Source organism: Dermacentor variabilis, chromosome 10 (genome assembly GCF_050947875.1).
Source record: "Dermacentor variabilis isolate Ectoservices chromosome 10, ASM5094787v1, whole genome shotgun sequence".
NCBI classification, from domain to species: domain Eukaryota; kingdom Metazoa; phylum Arthropoda; class Arachnida; order Ixodida; family Ixodidae; genus Dermacentor; species Dermacentor variabilis.
Window position 1 is genome coordinate 133,122,771 of NC_134577.1, and position 19,452 is coordinate 133,142,222.

Sequence of the window (19,452 nt, forward strand, 5' to 3'; positions counted from 1 at the left end):
GGCGAATGATCACGACTTCTGTAAGCGAATACGTTTCAGTGGGGCTGGTATCGGGTAAACCATAGAAAAGTAGGTTATTGCGCCGAGAGCGATTCTCTGCGTCATCTAGACGAGCCTCCAGCACACCAACTAAACGAGACGTTGCAGCCGAAGTGGCCTGAACCCACTCCAGATCACTGCGGAGTGTAGATAGACTTTCGCAGTGAGTTTCTAAGGCGCTGAGACGCGTAGTTAGATTAGTCATTTTATGGTCCATTGAGAGCAGTTGGCCCATAAGCTCTCGAACTTCCTTAACCAATTCTGTCTGGCGAGTAGACATCCCTTTTAGTTCGCCAAGGATTACGTCTAGCTTGTCAGGGCCGGGGTTGCTCTCAATGTCACCGCACATCAGTATAGGGACCGAACAACATGAAAGCACTCGATACAGGTAGCAAGGCAACACTGGGGGCTCGGAAGCTGTACCAAAAAGTAGTTGCTGGTTTTTTTTTTTATGAATAGAGTTCGATGGTTCGAGAGCCCACAGGGTGCGGTGGACGGTCGTTGCTCCTTTATAGTTGGCACAGTGAGTGTTGTTGCTGACGATGGGGCCTCCCACTCTGCGCTGAGTGTCAAGTTGACTTGAGTCGGCAGGTTAGGAGTTGCTGCGCACAATGTCCTTCCGTCAGCCGCGCCGCGCAACGGCGCACGCTCAATCGCATAATCGCAGCATAATCGGCGCACGCTCAATCGCAGCAGTCGTCGGTACAGCTGCCCTGACGAAGACAAGCTGGAATAAGTTCAGGTATGTTGGCTGCAGAAACACTCGCTTTTTGTTGATCCTGTGGCCGACCGAGCGGTAATTCCTGTCGTACGGTTTTCGATTGAACTATTTCATATCCTAAATTGTCGTGGTAATAGGGTTGGCAAGAGGCACTTCTCCGATGCATTATGCACCACGCAGAACGTCTGTTGTCCGCTGCTTCGCGTCGCGTGATCCCTCGCGCTTCCCTCTCGTGCGCGGAGTGCAAATTGGGCTCAGCCTCTTGTACCCTGCTTGGGATTATGATAAATGTTGTTAAATAAAAGATAACAATAGCGACGCCCTCGGCTATTTTCCTTACGTTGTTTCTGTCACCCCGCCTCGCTTCGACAACAATCTTCTCAAGCCTCCATCTTCTCAAGGACTGACTGTTCGGCTACTTGGTCTACCAAGTTGAATTCAAGAACTAGTGCAAAAGAAACAAGGAAAATTGGTCACAAATACTGCGAACAAACAAACACTAACGCTACTGCCATGTGTTTATTGGTTTGTACTGATGTACGAGCTTCTTGAAGCGCATGTGTCACGCCCTTCATATCTTAACGCCTTGCTTGAGGCGAAAGGAAGAAGAAGAGGACGACGGACATTTTTGGTGTGGAACGTAGAACAAAACCAGTGCTGGACTGTTCTTTCTAGACTCGTTCATCTCATCCATCATCTGTCGGTATACACGCCTCGTCCGTATTAATATGAAAGCACGAAGGTGGACAATTTTTGGGCGCTCTGTTCTGCAGTCTACATAATAATAATAATAATAATAATAATAATAATGTTTATTTCCCATCAAGCAAGATGGAGGAGGCTGCAGGTAAAAGCTGCACGAACAAACGGCAGCTTGACAAGAGCCCGCAGCCCCCTCTACAAGGTGGCAGTAAAAGGGTTACAGGAAAGAACATCGAAAACATACATAGGCAGCGAAATCGACACAGGGAATGAACACAAAAACTATCCAATGAGAAAGATTAGCTACCTTATACATAGTGTTGTCGTATTGCAGCATTAGTTACTTTTAAAATATCAGTGGTAGTTTTGTTGTAATTATTCAGGAGAGTGGGCAGGGTGAAGGACAGTTTTTCTGTAGAGTAGTTAGCCCGAGGGGTTATAACATTCCATTTTTCTTTGTGCTGGGCAATGTGTACGGAAATGTTCTCTTTTAGTGGTGATAAGTCGCGTAGAAACGTTCTATTATCAAATACGTCGCGTTTGAAGGCTTGTGTCAGTTTATAGTGATAAAGATTTTTACTGGTTTAATGTTTGTTTTTTGGAAAAAACTGTGTGTATGGCTGTTATATGGTAAGTCATAAAGCAGTCTGACCATTTTTTTCTGGAGGACAGAGTTTCTGTAAGTTAGTTTGAGTAGTTGTGCCCCAAACCAATAAACAGTAATTTAGATTAGAGTAAAAAAGCGAATTATAGAGAAGTAGTTTGACCCTGGAATGGTAGGTATGTTCTTAGGCGAGATAAGACGCCAACTACACGAGTTAACTTTGTCAAAACAGTGTCGATGTGGTTATCCCAAAGCATATTATCGGAAAATGTTACGCCAAGGATTTTAATCTGATCAGTTATTTGTAGCGGTTCGCCCCCATACGTTAAGTTTTCTGGAGCGTTGAATTGTTTCGATTTCGGCCTAAATATAACAGCTTTTGTTTTATTAACATTGACTTTCAGCTGATTTGCTATTGACCATTTTTTCAGGCGTATAAGGAGGGAGTTTGCTGCACTTACCAGTTGATAACAATCGGGAGCTGTTATAAAAATACTGGCGTCATCCGCATATAAAATATATTTTGATTTTGCACAGATATTTGTAAGGTCGTTGATGTAAAAATTAAACAGCAGTGGACCCAGAATGCTCCCTTTGGGAACACCTCTAATAATAGATTTCAAGTCAGATTGATATGATTCAATTCTTACAAACTGTTGCCGGTGAATAAGGTATGACTGAATTAGTTGCAGGAAATGTCTACGGATTCCATATATTTCAAGTTTATTAAGTAGTGTACATTGATGAATACACTCGAAGGCTTTAGACAAATCCACATAAATACCCAGTGCTAACATTTGCTTTTCAAAATGTGATAAAATAAATTCTTTCTGTTCAATTAACGCTATTTCCGTAGATTTGTTTTAGCTGAATCCAAACTGTGCAGGTGAGATTAAATTGTGTTTATTAAATTGTGTTTATTGTTTAGATTAATTGTGTTTAGGAAGCTGGACATTCGAATATGGATAACCTTCTCCAATCCCTTAGAGAATATGGGTAGTACAGAAATTGGTCGATAATTACCCATGTCATTCGCATCACCCTTTTTGAACACTACAGTCACTTTTGCAATTTGCATTCTTTTCGGAAATAAGGCGCTCGACAAGCAGATGTTAAAAATGTAAGTTATACAGGGACACAGAATGTCAAGAACATATTTAATTGGACGAATTTGCATAAGTTCTGCGTCACAGCTTCGACTATTTTTAAGAGAGGAAAAAACTGACATCACCTCGGATCCGGTTACTGGACTGAGAAAAGCGCAACGTTGGTTGTGAGCAGGCATGAAGTCGAACTCATTCAGTACTCCACAATCAGAATACTCAAGGAAGTGATCATTAAAGGAATTGGCAAGTGCGTTGCCGCTTACTTCTTTGCCATCCAATGACAATTTCCAGATACCTGGTGTCGATTTTCTAGGCCTTATAAAGGTATTTAGTATTTTCCACAGTTGATCACTTTTGTATATACAACTCTCGAATTCAGAGTAAAGGTAACGAGATCTGCTCGTTCTAATCTCCTTGTTTAGCTTATTTTGATATGTTTTATACTTCTTGAGACGATTCGGATCTTTTGTTTTAACGAAACTATGGTAAAGCGAGTTTTTGTAGTTAATTTTGCTGCGCAGTGCGGGTGTAATCCAGGGCGTACGAATATTTCTACACAGGGTAAACGTTTTTAGCGGGAAATGTTTCTTATAAATCTCCGTTATTTTATTAATAAACCTGTTGTATGCGTCATCAGCATTTTCTATCTCCAGAAGCCATTCAAAGTCAGACTGCCGTAATTCGTTTCTAAAACTGTCTAGACCAGCCTTCGTAATGGGTTGACAAACAACGCGCTGTCGGATTTTACGGGCTTCCATATTGTGTTTTTACACCATGAGACTTATCGGGAGGTGATCACTAAGATCGGATGATACAACTGCCGTCGTGATGTTCGTTTTGTCAATGTTTGTTATGAAAAGGTCAAGTAATGTTTCACAGTCTTTTGTTACTCTTGTGGGTAATGTAATTGTATTCTCACACCCATTTGAGATAATGAGCGTTTCCATTGCTTTTTGCAGATTAGTATTTTCCAGCATATCAATATTAAAATCACCGCCCGAAATCACATAGTAACCATTGTTAGAAATGAAATCCAGGAATTGCTCATAAAAGTTAAAGAAATTCGGAGCATTTCCATCAGGAGGCCGATAGCAAACAGAAAATACGTGTTTGTTCACGCGTGCTGAGAGTATTTCAAAGTCATTGCAAACAACGCAATAGGAATCAAGCAGTTCACAATTGACACCTGGTTTTATCAGCAACATAACACCACCACCACGGCGCGTGGCTCGATTTAACGAAAACGACTGAAAAGAGGAGAATGTGTAGTTACTTTGGCGTCTTTACACCAAGTTTCCGTCAACATGACGACATCAAACAAAAAAGGAAAGCTAGAAATGAAAGCATCAACTTCGGTTTCCTTGTTACACAGTGAACGGGTGTTTAAGTGAAGACATTTGAGGGAAGTTTTGTTATAACTTGCTACAACTGTGCTTACCTCATCAGGAAGAAAGTAACTGTGATTAGCCATGGCAAACTTATACATAATAAGAAGAACTATGTAGGAAGATCACGTGCGCTGCGCACTACAATCACTGAATCACCATTGGCTTTCCGCACCAAAATTTTACCATTTCTGTGCCAGACGTACTGGTGCGCATTTTGCTTCGCCCAGTGCTTTGTTTGTTGTAGCAATTGACGGTTATGGTTTGTCAAGTTTTCTAGAATGGAAGTGCTACATTTGCTCTCCTTCAGTTTATGCCTTTTTTCAAACCACAGATCCCTCACTGCTTGCCTTGCGTATCTGACGATAATTCCGGGAATTTTATCAAGTTTGGACGGCAATCTGTGAATAGCATCAATGTCTGTATCGTCAAGCCTGGACACACCGATCACGTCGGGCACAGGGTTCACTTTGCTTAACAGATGTTCATCAGTGGATACCTGAATTCCGTGAAATTCAAGGTTTAGCCTTCTGCCCAGCCACTCAAAGTCGCTAATTTCACTTCGTAGTTTTTCATTTTCGGCTTCTGTTCTCTGTGCTTTTAGTTGAAGGGCTTCCAGTCTCTTGCGCATTTCTTTTGCGTCCTTTTCTTGAGTGGCGAGTCGCTCTAGAACTTCGTCATATTTTTCTGACATCATCTGAACTGATCTTTCTATGTTTGGCACAGTCTCCTTTAGTGGCATCAATTCATCAAGTTTTTCGTTTATGCTAACTAGGATTGACCTCATGTCGGCTGCCTCCTCATTAGCCATCTTTTCATGCAGGTTCTCTCCTTTGCGCTTCATAGTTTTGCACGTTGGGCAAACCCATTTCTCTTTTGCTGACTTTTTGTATTGTTTCTCTGTGAGCGCAGCACACGTTCTAAAATGGTATGGGTGGTTACAGTCATCACATAATACAAAACTTTCACCTGACGGGAACGTATCCTTACAGGAAAAGCAGACATCTGTGGTCATCGCACACTTTGATTGCACGAATAAATTAGTTAAAGCACACACACAGCAGGAATATACTATGGTTACAGGAACAAAGTACTTAAAAAGAGCACACACAGCAGGAATATCAGGGTGGCAGCAGCGGCAGCAAACACATGTTTAAAAACCAGCGCGAGAGGAAACACCAACCTGCGGTTACAAGAAAGACGTTTCAGGCGTACTCTTCGCTGCCCCCGCTGCAGCCAAGTGGTCCGGCGCACGATGATGCCCGGTTTATGTAGGCTTCGATGGCCCCTGGTGGCGGTACAGTGGTGCAGATTCCACAAGATACTGTTGCCACACCCCAACGTAGGCACGCGGATCCGCGGCAAGCAGCAGCTGTGGCTTGTTTGATGGGCTTATCTGCGGTTACAAGAAGTACTTTTCAGGCGTGCTCTTCGCTGCCCCCGCTGCTGCCAAGTGGCCCGGCGCACGAAGATGTCCGGTTTATGTAGGCTTCTATGGCCCCTGGTGGCGGTACAGTGGTGCAGATTCCAGAAGATACTGTTGCCACACCCCAACGTAGGCACGCGGATCCGCGGCAAGCAGCAGCTGTGGCTTGTTTGATGGGCTTATCTGCGGTTACAAGAAAGACGTTTCAGGCGTGCTCTTCGCTGCCCCCGCTGCTGCCAAGTGGCCCGGCGCACGATGATGCCCGGTTTATGTAGGCTTTGATGGCCCCTGGTGGCGGTACAGTGGTGCAGATTCCAGAAGATACTGTTGCCACACCCCAACGTAGGCACGCGGATCCGCGGCAAGCAGCAGCTGTGGCTTGTTTGATGGGCTTATCTGCGGTTACAAGAAAGACGTTTCAGGCGTGCTCTTCGCTGCCCCCGCTGCTGCCAAGTGGCCCGGCGCACGATGATGCCCGGTTTATGTAGGCTTCGATGGCCCCTGGTGGCGGTACAGTGGTGCAGATTCCAGAAGATACTGTTGCCACACCCCAACGTAGGCACGCGGATCCGCGGCAAGCAGCAGCTGTGGCTTGTTTGATGGGCTTATCTGCGGTTACAAGAAAGACTTTTCAGGCGTGCTCTTCGCTGCCCCCGCTGCTGCCAAGTGGCCCGGCGCACGATGATGTCCGGTTTATGTAGGCTTCGATGGCCCCTGGTGGCGGTACAGTGGTGCAGATTCCAGAAGATACTGTTGCCACACCCCAACGTAGGCACGTGGATCCGCGGCAAGCAGCAGCTGTGGCTTGTTTGATGGGCTTATCTGCGGTTACAAGAAAGACGTTTCAGGCGTGCTCATCGCTGCCCCCGCTGCTGCCAAGTAATCTAACATCAAGTAATCCAAGACAAGTGTCCCACCAACAAGCATTGTTATGTCAGTCCAGTCTCCGTCTTCCTCTTCACTTTCTTTCCTTAAAGACCCTCATGGGAGGGTATTACATAAGGGGTGGGACACATATAGGTTAACAACAGTATACAGAAAAAATTTGAACGAGTTTTACAAACAAAAATGATTAATGTGATGCAAGCACACGCGTAATTTGGTTAAGGAACATAGATGGGCATGTGATGGCAGCAAGTTCTTGGGGAAGGCCGTTCCAGTCGCAAGCAGTCCGGGGGAAGAATGACGAAGCAAAAGTTTTTGTGTGTGCTCGTGGTCGAGACACCTGCTGCTGATGTCCGGTGCGAAGAGAGAAACGTGGTGGGGGAGGGCAGATGTAGGGTTCCTGTGATAGCTCGGAATAAAAGATTTTATGAAATAAGCCTAAACTAGAAATGTGGCGACGAAGTGTAATAAGAGTAGGTAGGTTGGACTGCGATTTCAGAGATGATATGCTGATATCAAAAGAGTACGAGGAATGAATGAATCTAGTTGCCCTGTTTTGAACTGATTCCAGTGAATTAGCAAGGTATACTTGTTTCGGGGACCAGATGGGCGATGCGTATTCTAATTTTGATCGAACTAGTGATTTGTATGCGAGTAGCTTAACGTGCAGGGGGGAAGAGTGGAGATGACGTTTTAAGAAGCCAAGCGTTTTGTTATCAGATGAAATAGTATTCGCGATATGGCTATTCCACGTAAGATCATGACTAAGATGAACACCGAGATATTTATATGATTGGACAGGGTCGACAGGAACGTTAGAGATAGTGTAGGGAAACAGGAGAGAATTACTGGGACGGTGGAAAGATATATATTTCCATTTGTTTATATTAAGTGTCATTAGCCAGTGGTTGCAGCAGTTTTGTACCAGATTTAGATTATTTTGTAGGGATTGTTGGTTAAAGGCGTCAGTAACTGTTTTGTTAATAACGCAATCGTCGGCAAACATCCGAATATGGCAATCTAATTGCTGAGGTAGGTCGTTAATGTAAATTAAAACAAAAGAGGAACTAGGAAGGATCCTTGGGCACCCCTGAGGAAACTGGTAGTAAGTTAGACATTTATTAATGACGACTGATTGGGAGCGGTGAGTCAAGAATTCTTTTATCCATGCTAGTATGTCACTATGCAAGTTTAGGCCGGAAAGTTTCAGAAATAGGCGGTTATGGGGTACCTTGCCATATGCCTTAGCAAAGTCGAGGAAGATTGCGTCAGTTTGGAGGTTAGCGTCAAGGTTGGCATGCAGGGCGTGAACGAAAATGGCTAGTTGAGTCTCACAGCAGTAACCTTTACGAAATCCATGCTGTTATGAATGAAAGAAATTATTTGAGTCCAAAAACTGCATTGTTAGAGTAAATGACGTGTTCCATGAGCTTGCAGGGTATGCTGGTAAGTGATATGGGGCAGTAGTTAAGTGGTGAATCTTTTTTACCCGACTTGTAGACTGGGACGACCTTCCCCACTTTCCAGTCGTGGGGTATGATACCTGTAGAAATGGACTGCGAGAATAGCAACCATAAAAACTTGGCAGACGTGTGGCGAGTGTTTTTCAAAACCTTTGTGTTGATTTGATCAATGCCGGTAGATGAAGAAAGTTTTAACTTTCTTCATCTATAAAAAGGGATATGCCGCTTTCTGAGAACGTAACGGCTGGCATAGCAATTGTGGTATCACTGGCTGTCATGAGGGGTGGTGGTTTTTGTTCTTTAGTGAATACAGATGCAAAGGCAGAATTAAATATGTTAGCGCACTCAACGTCTGAGATAACAGGTCCAGAATCGTCAGTCAGAGTAACAACGCGCGAAGATTGGGGGATTAAGAGCTGCCAGAATTTAGTCGGGTTATGTGTAAGTATGTTTGGCAAATCGATCTGGTAAAAGGAACGTTTAGCGTCTTTTACTGCGACTAAGTACGCCTCTTCAACAGCGTAATATTTTTAGCATGCGCAGTCTGTTGTGCTCAGTTTAGCACTACGGAAAAGGCGTTTCTTTTTATTTTCTAATCTTCCCAGAGTCTCGGTGAACCATGGCTTGTGGTGGTTAGCGCGGAAGCTGCATTTGGGAATATATTTATTACTGAATTCATTCATTTTATGTTTAAACAGTGACCAGTTTGTGTGGATTTCTTGTTCGTCAAATGACCCCTGATATGACGGAAAAAAGGCCTCCAATTCCGCGTTGAAGGCCTCAAGGTTTCCTTTGTTGTAGAGAGAAATTGTTTTTTGGTAAGTTGCTTTTTTTTATTGGGGTGAAGTTAAAGCATGCATGAATGGCTTTATGATCGCTGATTTCACGGAGATAAGTAATAGCGTTGAGGCTGGCGGGGTGGCTAGATAGTATGAGGTCAAGAATGTTAGCAGTATCTCCGGCGATGCGTGTAGGCTGGGTTACTAGTTGGGCTAGGTTAAAAGTTAAGCAGACGTCCATAAATTCACAGGATTCATCCTGTTTAAAAATAGAATAATTAGGGACACACCAATCTATGCCAGGATAGTTAAAATCCCCAAAAAGAAGAATGTGTGCCTTAGGGTGTCTAGTTTGAAGTTCGTTTAAAATGTTGTGCAGTTTACGGGGGAATTTGGGGCTATTATGAGGGGGTCTATAACAAACGCCAATTAATATAGATACTGTTGTGGCGCGACAAAGGAGCCATAATATTTCAAGGTCTGATGAGATGTTGATGTGGGAACACTGTAGCTTATTGCTTGTAGCAATAAGGACGCCACCCCCTCGAGAGTTTGTGTGATCAGTGCGGAAAAGATTAAAGTTAGGTAGGTTACAATGAACTTCAGCGTCGCTTATATTATCAGTCAGCCAGGTCTCTGTCAAGATCAGCAGGTTGCTGCCCGTTGAAGACACGAGGCTGGACACAAGATCGCTCTTTGGAAGCAGGCTGCGTATGTTGGTGTAGATAACCGAGAGGCAAATATTCTCTCGAGGGGCGGTATCGCAAAGATTAGGTTTGTGACGATGGCGAGGTAAACGCTATGCTATTTCCGTAACCGTTTCTGTGGCAACATCGAAGGTGTAGCGTTTCTTTCCGAGAAACAATGTCTTGTACCGCAGGGAGAACGGTGCGGTTTTCGCTTTTGCAAACGCGACAAGGTGTTTGCGTGCTTTACGAACAGGAAGGGAAAAGTCTTCTCCGATGCTAAAACCGGTGCCCTTTAACTTGGGCCCGTTTGAGAGGACAGTTTCTTTTGTTTTAGAGGACAAAAATTTATAATCGGCCGCTGACTGCCATCTTCGTAGCGGCCCAAACGATGTGCACGCTCAATTTGACATGGTTCCAAGGTTATCCGTAATTTGTCACGGCAATGGCGGATTAGCAATTCTTCCGATTCAACGAACGTTTCGCGCGAATTAGAATCCGAACGACCATAAAATATCAAATTGTTGCGACGTGACCTATTTTAGGCATCATCTAACCGAGCTTCAAGGTTAGTAAGAAGAGCAGCAGTCTCACCGGATACAGATTGGGCAGACTGCAGATCGGTTTTGAGAGTTGAGACACCCTGGAAAACACTTTCCAGATCTGCTCCGCGCTTGTTCAAATCATAAATGGTTATGTCAGTAGAACACATCTGATGTTTAAGGTCCTGCACATCGGGGATTATTTGGTCCTGACCGATTGACAACGTTTCCGGCTTAGCAAGAATACGGTCTAATTTGTCAGGACCAGGGTTCGTCTCTATATCGCCCGACAAGAGCAGGAGCGATTTCATAACACCAAAACATTCACCAGCGACACAAATGCTACGCTGCAGGCTCGGCAACTGTACCAGACTAATTATTAGTTTTTTTAGCGAAGAGGCAGCATGGTTTACTGACCTGCATTGCGAAAGTCAGTGGATGAGAAGGCTGTGTCATGGCACAGCCACCGAGCCTACAAAGCGCAGGTGGGAGGCGGTGCTCTTTATACGCTGGCAGGAACGATGTTGTCGCTGCCGCTTGCGCTTTCCATCCGATGTCGAGGATCCAGTGAGGGACCGCGGCTTTGGTCAACGCTTCCGAGGCGCTCAAAACAAGGGTTCCGTAGTTCCCGTTGCAGAACAGCATTTCCAGCTGTGGTAGGACGACCGAGGAAACGTTGAAGAGTGCTGAAGACGTAGGCGAAGGTAGGCACGAGTACCTGCATTGCGAAAGTCAGTGGATGAGAAGGCTGTGTCATGGCACAGCCACCGAGCCCTATATCTCGTATAAAATCTTCTTTGGTCATATTTTTTTCGTAAGGCATTTTGAGTGGTGTGCAAGCTACAAGTGGGTCCACTGTTAGAGGAAACACGCGAGCGCCTGGTTCACGTAAATTATCCTGATAATTTGAAAGTACCGCCACTCTTTGAACTCTGCCGCCGCTGCGCCTCCTCCTCGCCCCTTGCCCTACCCCTCCGAGTGAATCAGTTCTGCACCCGTTCCCTACGTGACGAGTGGTCTCCCTGCCGTTGCCTTTGGAAACGCGCTCGTCTTGCGTTTTGCTTGTTTTTTTTCTTTTCGTTGGCGCCTGTTTTTACTTAGCTCGGCTAGCCCGGCACAGCGAACGTTGCACGCTGTGTTTCCTGCGGTGTTGTGCTAGGGCTATGCCGTGCTGTAGGGCATATAGCTGCAGCAAGAAGCGTAAAGATGGTCATGCATTTTTACAGCGAAGCTGTATATGGCTAACAGATTCGTCCATCAGTCTGTCGCCTGTACGCCCAAATCTCCTTCGTTCTGCTTTCCACTGTGAACAATTATGTAAGAAGGTACATTGTCTCGATCACAATTTTCGTGATTGTTAGGGTGCGTTGCCTGTTCTACTGAAGATCTAAATAGTTGCTTGTAGAGGACAATTCTTTCCACCTTAGTTCGACGTGGGCGTCAGTCACTTAGATACCATGAATGCAGGCCCTGAAATAAATAAAGGCCTGTATTTGGTGATGGGAGAACTTAAATTTCGGGTTGGGCCAATTTGAAATTCAGGGGTCGGCCTACTTAAATTTTGGGGCTGGCCAACATAAATTTGGGGATAAGCCACATTGAAATCTGAGGGTGGACCAACTTGAAATCTGGGGGTGGATGAACGTAAAATTTAGGAGTCGCCCAACTTAAATTTGGGGGCTGGCAACTTAAACTTGGGGATAGGCCACGTTGAAATCTTGGGTGGGCCAACTTGAAATTTGGGGGTCTGCCAACTTAAATTTGGGGGTCTGCCAACTTAAATTTGGGGTCTGGCCAACTTAAATTTGGGGATAAGCAACATTGAAATCTGAGGGAGGGCCAACTTACGAACTTGAAATTTGGGAGTCGGCCAACTTAAATTTAGGGAACATCTTGAAGGGGCAGCGCAAAAAGACGATGACAGAAGGCACGAACACACAGGACAGCGCTGAACTCACAACTAACTTTATTCGAAGGCATACATACACGTATATACACAACCCATAGCCACGTGCTCTCCCATCCATGGCGTCATTATCAGTGGGCAGGCAAAAAACACGCAAAACCATTTAATCTAATGCTACGTTATGAAGCGGCTTAAAAATTCAAATTCACTATCATGCAAATTTATCGATGGCATGCTTACACAACGCGACCCTTTCTTTCTGATATAGAAGGCCTCAATTATCTCCCTCGTAGCCTGATTTTTGTGCGTGGAAAATATTGTGGTGTCGTTATATATTGGAGTACACCCATGCTCAGAGCAATGCCGCGCGACATGCGAGTAGGCATTACCCGTTAGTGAGCGCCTATGTTCAGACAATCTAATATTGAGGCAACGACCTGTTTGACCGATGTATATGTGACCGCAGGAAAATGGAAGTTCATAAACCACTCCCATTCTACAGTGCACAAACGGGGAAGTATGCTTAATAGTACAGCCTTTCCCAGCATGAGTGGAGGCAGCCTGGGCCAATTTCCTATCGATCTTACCACAAATTTTCAACTTGTTAGGGGCAGAAAAAACAACCTTTATATCAAATCTGCCTGCTCCATTCCTGAGATTATGCGATAGTTTATGCACATATGGAATTACAACCAGTTTTTTCTTCTTGTCGGCCGGCTCTGGATTATTCATTCTTGTGGGTGCTCCTAGTTTTACACGTTTAACAAGCTTCTGTACTGTCATGCGGATAGCATCCTCTCGAAAACCTGCCGCTCTCAAACGCTCCATCTGATATCCATCCAAACTGATACGCATGTGTGCTGGACGCATGTGTGCTGGACGTATTGCCCAAGGTCAGAAAAACCAATTTTAAATTTTCACTCCGCACATTCCAAGGTGGTAAAAAACGGCATTGCGTTTTCGGTTCTATTTTCCGCACTTTCGAAATCGTGTTTTCACAAGACGTCTAAGAGTTTCTTAACACAATTGGAGCGTTTGAGAGCGGCAGGTTTTCGAGAGGATGCTATCCGCATGACAGTACAGAAGCTTGTTAAACGTGTAAAACTAGGAGCACCCACAAGAATGAAAAACTCATAGCCTGCCGACAAGAAGAAATAACTGGTTGTAATTCCATATGTGCATAAACTATCGCATAATCTCAGGAATGGAGCAGGCAGATTTGATATAATGGTTGTTTTTTCTGCCCCTAACAAGTTGATCAAAATTTGTGGTAAGACCGATAGGAAATTGGCCCAGGCTGCCTCCACTCATGCTGGGAAAGGCTGTACTATTAGGCATACTTCCCTGTTTGTGCACTGTAGAATGGGAGTGGTTTATGAACTTCCATTTTCCTGCGGTCACATATACATCGGTCAAACAGGTCGTTGCCTCAATATTAGATTGTCTAAACATAGGCGCTCACTAACGGGTAATGCCTACTCGCATGTCGCGCGGCATTGCTCTGAGCATGGGTGCACTCCAATATATAACGACACCACAATACTTTCCACGCACAAAAATCAGGCTACGAGGGAGATAATTGAGGCCTTCTATATCAGAAAAAAAGGGTCGCGTTGTGTAAGCATGCCATCGATAAATTTGCATGATAGTGAATTTGAATTTTTAAGCCGCTTCATAACGTAGCATTAGATTAAATGGTTTTTCGTGTTTTTTGCCTGCCCACTGATAATGACGCCATGGATGGGAGAGCACGTGGCTAGGGGTTGTGTATATACGTGTATGTATGCCGTAAGACAGCTGACATAAGGAAGTATAATATGGATAGAATTGAACATGTTCTCAGGAGCGGAGGAAGCCTAAAAACAGTGAAGAAGAAACTAGGAATTGGCAAGAATCAGATGTATGCGTTAAGAGACAAAGCCGGCAATATCATTACTAATATGGATGAGATAGTTCAAGTGGCTGAGGAGTTCTATAGAGATTTATACAGTACCAGTGGCACCCACGACGATAATGGAAGAGAAAATAGTCTAGAGGAATTCGAAATCCCGAAGGTAACGCCGGAAGAAGTAAAGAAAGCCTTAGGAGATATGCAAAGGGGGAAGGCAGCTGGGGAGGATCAGGTAACAGCAGATTTGTTGAAGGATGGTGGACAGATTGTTCTAGAGAAACTGGCCACCATGTATACGCAATGCCTCATGACCTCGAGCGTACCAGAATCTTGGAAGAACGCTAACATAATCCTAATCCATAAGAAAGGGGACGCCAAAGACTTGAAAAATTATAGACCGATCAGCTTACTGTCCGTTGCCTACAAAGTATTTACTAAGGTAATTGCAAATAGAATCAGGAACACCTTAGACTTCTGTCAACCAAAGGACCAGGCAGGATTCCGTAAAGGCTACTCAACAATAGACCATATTCACACTATCAATCAAGTGATAGAGAAATGTGCAGAATATAACCAACCCTTATATGTAGCTTTCATTGATTACGAGAAAGCGTTTGATTCAGTCGAAACCTCAGCAGTCATGGAGGCATTACGGAATCAGGGTGTAGATGAGCCATATATAAAAATACTGGAAGATATCTATAGCGGCTCCACAGCCACCGTAATCCTCCATAAAGCAAGCAACAAAATCTCAATAAAGAAAGGCGTCAGGCAGGGAGATACGATATCTCCAATGCTATTCACAGCGTGTTTACAGGAGGTATTCAGAGACCTGGATTGGGAAGAATTGGGGATAAAAGTTAATGGAGAATACCTTAGTAACTTGCGATTCGCTGATGATATTGCCTTGCTTAGTAACTCAGGGGACCAATTGCAATGCATGCTCACTGACCTGGAGAGGCAAAGCAGAAGAGTGGGTCTAAAAATTAATATGCAGAAAACTAAAGTAATGCTTAATAGTCTCGGGAGAGAACAGCAATTTACAATAGGCAGCGAGGCACTGGAAGTCGTAAGGGAATACATCTACTTAGGGCAGGTAGTGACGGCGGATCCGGATCATGAGACGGAAATAATCAGAAGAATAAGAATGGGCTGGAGTGCGTTTGGCAGGCATTCCCAAATCATGAACAGCAGGTTGCCGTTATCCCTCAAGAGAAAAGTATATAATAGCTGTGTCTTACCAGTACTCACCTACGGGGCAGAAACCTGGAGGCTTACGAAAAGGGTTCTACTCAAATTGAGGACGACACAACGAGCTATGGAAAGAAGAATGATAGGTGTAACGTTAAGGGATAAGAAAAGAGCAGATTGGGTGAGGGAACAAACGCGAGTTAATGACATCTTAGTGGAAATCAAGAAAAAGAAATGGGCATGGGCAGGACATGTAATGAGGAGGGAAGATAACCGATGGTCATTAAGGGTTACGGACTGGATCCCAAGGGAAGGGAAGCGTAGCAGGGGGCGGCAGAAAGTTAGGTGGGCGGATGAGATTAAGAAGTTTGCAGGGACGGCATGGCCACAATTAGTACATGACCGGGGTTGTTGGAGAAGTATGGGAGAGGCCTTTGCCCTGCAGTGGGCGTAACCAGGCTGATGATGATGATGATGATGATGATGATGATGCCTTAGAATAAAGTTATTTGTGAGTTCAGCGCTGTCCTGTGTGTTCCTGCCTTCTGTCATCGTCTTTTTGCGCTGCCCCTTCAAGATGTTCGACCAGTACCAACTCGCCCAAATGTCGATCCTTCTGCTTAAATTTAGGGGTTGGCAACTTAAACTTGGGCATAGGCCAAGTTGAAATCTGGGGTGGGCGAACTTGAAAGTTGACTTGGGCCAACTTGAAATTTAGGGTTTACCGAACTAGAACTTGTTGGAGAAGTATGGGAGAAGGCTTTACCCTGCAGTGGGCGTAACCAGGCTGATGATGATGATGAATTAGAACTTTAGGGGTGAGTGAACATTAAATTTGGTGATGGGCCAACTTAAATTTGGAATTTCGCTGACGCATACTTCGACAAATACAAAGGAGTTTCTTCATTTTTTTCAGTTCTTGAATTCGCTTTCACTTGATCTGTCACGCACGCATGATTGGCTCGCGATTCTTATTTCGTTTTTGGAATGTGCAAGGGATCTTCACGTGATCGCTCAAGTTTGGTCCTACTGATATTGCGCAACGATTATATTGAGCTTAGGCACGACAGCGCAAAAGCTACTTTCACATTGAGAAGACAAACAAATGAAGGACGGTGCAGCCGCGACTAATTCATTATACGAAGGCACGCTGAATGCCTGCGGCAGACAGATGCTCAGGGAAGGGCCCGGTGGAGGGCCTGATCCCCTCGTCCCCCCCCACCCGAAATTAAGCGGCATACCCCCGCCCCTCCGTGCCCACGCCACCACTTCTGACACATATTCCTAAAGTGCCGCCAATGAATCTTGAGGCTTGACAGCTAGCTATTCGGCGGTCAAAATTTTGTTGCCTTTTTCACTGCTTTTGTAAAGCGGCAGTTATCGGCATCTCCTGGTGTGCGGAGGCCAGTTTTCTCATAGATTCGCGGCCCGCGCGATTAATTCGAGATGCGTTAAGCTGTCACCATCTATTCAACGGTGACGCGTATCGCTGTTGCTTCGTTAGTTCAATATTCCTTTTTAGACTGGTCCACAGACCAGGGAAGGGATTCGTCTCGTAGTCAGCGGGTCTGCATGCTCGTAGAACGAGTTGCGGCCGGAAAGAACGCCAGTTGCCGTAGTCAGCTGAACTGTATGCTCGTAGAACGAGTTGCGGCCGGAAAGAACGCCAGTTGCCTTTCACTTTTGCTTCACGATTTCCTCGAGTGACGGCTCGTCGCTACGGTGGCAGATCCTAGGAACCATATAGCCGCGATATGAGTTAGATAAGGTGGCAAATAAAATAATGCGAAACAGTGTGCTTTATTAAAAATGCAGTAACCCTTACACCCATAAGCAATGTGACTGTCACCAGTTACGTCGTGTGTTTTTTCCCTAATTGTGCAGCACATTTCGTGCAAAATTGGCAACTAGAAACAAGAGTCGCAATGAGTCAAGAAATTCGTGACCCCAGAGTTACTGTGTAACCTACCAAATGTAGCTTTTAGCATATACCTTAGTAGCAAATGTGCGTTTGGTGGCATTTACAGCAGCTCTACATAGCGCTAGAAAGACCTGGCGGCTCCTTACATGACTCCGGCACTCGCGTGTTCCCTCTAATAGTGGATCGAACTGTACGGCTGCTTGGTCAGTAAAGCTTCGCCGTATGAGTTGAAATCTTGAGCTACTAAAAGCCTGCTAAAATTGTCACTGTAGAGAAAGCGGATGATGACCCGCCGTAGTTGCTCAGTGGCTATGGTGTTGGGCTGCTGAGCACTAGGTCGCGGGATCGAATCCCGGTCACGGCGGCCGCATTTCGATGGGGGCGAAATGCGAAAACACTCGTGTACTTAGATTTAGGTGCACGTCAAAGAAACCGAGGTGGACGAAATTTCCGGAGTCCTCCACGGCGTGCTTCATAATCAGAAAGTGGTTTTGGCGCGTAATACCCCGTAATTTTAAAGAAAGCGGATGATGTAAGCGGCTTTTTATATGCTGTGCGCAAAGGATGAAACAGTTTATCATATAATCATTTATACTTAGCTGTGCGAAATTATTCAACAGCACAGTTTTCAGGGAAGATTGCTTGCCGTAGCGCTACTGAGTCGGAACTATCAATTCACTTATTCTCTGGCGTGAAGTTCAGTGTTTGGCGGAAGCCCCTCTGGTCGGGATGAAACATGGTGAAAAGGCAGGTTAAACTAGGGGCACTACGCCGAGCAAAGTAAAATTTAAAAGAAAGAAAGACGTCTCGGCTCCCACATGGGAGCCTTGTTCACAGGTAAAATAAGGAAAGGTGTTCGAACAGCTCCCTTAAATACTCTTGAGCACGTGACGAAGGCAACGCGGATACACTGACTGCAGATTGGCAGACTGCAATTGGCGACACGCTCAAATTGGTCCAGCCAATGTTGGACATCTTCAAAAGCGTCACCCTGGAAACTTTCTGGGACCTTGGGACTCTGCCGCATCACCTGCGATGGAAGAGAAAATAGTCTAGAGGAATTCGAAATCCCGAAGGTAACGCCGGAAGAAGTAAAGAAAGCTTTAGGAGATATGCAAAGGGGGAAGGCAGCTGGGGAGGATCAGGTAACAGCAGATTTGTTGGAGGATGGTGGACAGATTGTTCTAGAGAAATTGGCCACCCTGTATACGCAATGCCTCATGACCTCGAGCGTACCGGAATCTTGGAAGAACGCTAACATAATCCTAATCCATAAGAAAGGGGACGCCAAAGACTTGAAAAATTATAGACCGATCAGCTTACTGTCCGTTGCCTACAAAGTATTTACTAAGGTAATTGCAAATAGAATCAGGAACACCTTAGACTTCTGTCAACCAAAGGACCAGGCAGGATTCCGTAAAGGCTACTCAACAATAGACCATATTCACACTATCAATCAAGTGATAGAGAAATGTGCAGAATATAACCAACCCTTATATATAGCTTTCATTGATTACGAGAAAGCGTTTGATTCAGTCGAAACCTCAGCAGTCATGGAGGCATTACGGAATCAGGGTGTAGATGAGCCAAATGTAAAAATACTGGCAGATATCTATAGCGGCTCCACAGCCACCGTAGTCCTCCATAAAGCAAGCAACAAAATCCCAATAAAGAAAGGCGTCAGGCAGGGAGATACGATATCTCTAATGCTATTCACAGCGTGTTTACAGGAGGTATTCGGAGACCTGGATTGGGAAGAAATGGGGATAAAAGTTAATGGAGAATACCTTAGTAACTTGCGATTCGCTGATGATATTGCCTTGCTTAGTAACTCAGGGGATCAACTGCAATGCATGCTCACTGACCTGGAGAGGCAAAGCAGAAGAGTGGGTCTAAAAATTAATCTGCAGAAAACTTAAGTAATGTTTAACAGTCTCGGAAGAGAACAGCAATTTACAATAGGCAGCGAGGCACTGGAAGTCGTAAGGGAATACATCTACTTAGGGCAGGTAGTGACGGCGGATCCGGATCATGAGACGGAAATAATCAGAAGAATAAGAATGGGCTGGGCTGCGTTTGGCAGGCATTCTCAGATCATGAACAGCAGGTTGCCATTATCCCTCAAGAGAAAAGTATATAACAGCTGTGTCTTACCGGTACTCACCTACGGGGCAGAAACCTGGAGGCTTACGGAAAGGGTTCTAC

At 44.9% G+C, this 19,452-nt stretch overlaps 1 protein-coding gene across 4 annotated transcripts in view; it reads left to right on the top strand.

Moving 5' to 3' along the window:
• LOC142560968 (receptor-type tyrosine-protein phosphatase kappa-like) overlaps positions 1-19,452 on the top strand; it is a 586,354-nt gene that overhangs the window by 377,402 nt on the left and 189,500 nt on the right. The gene's annotated exons all lie outside the window — the stretch shown is intronic.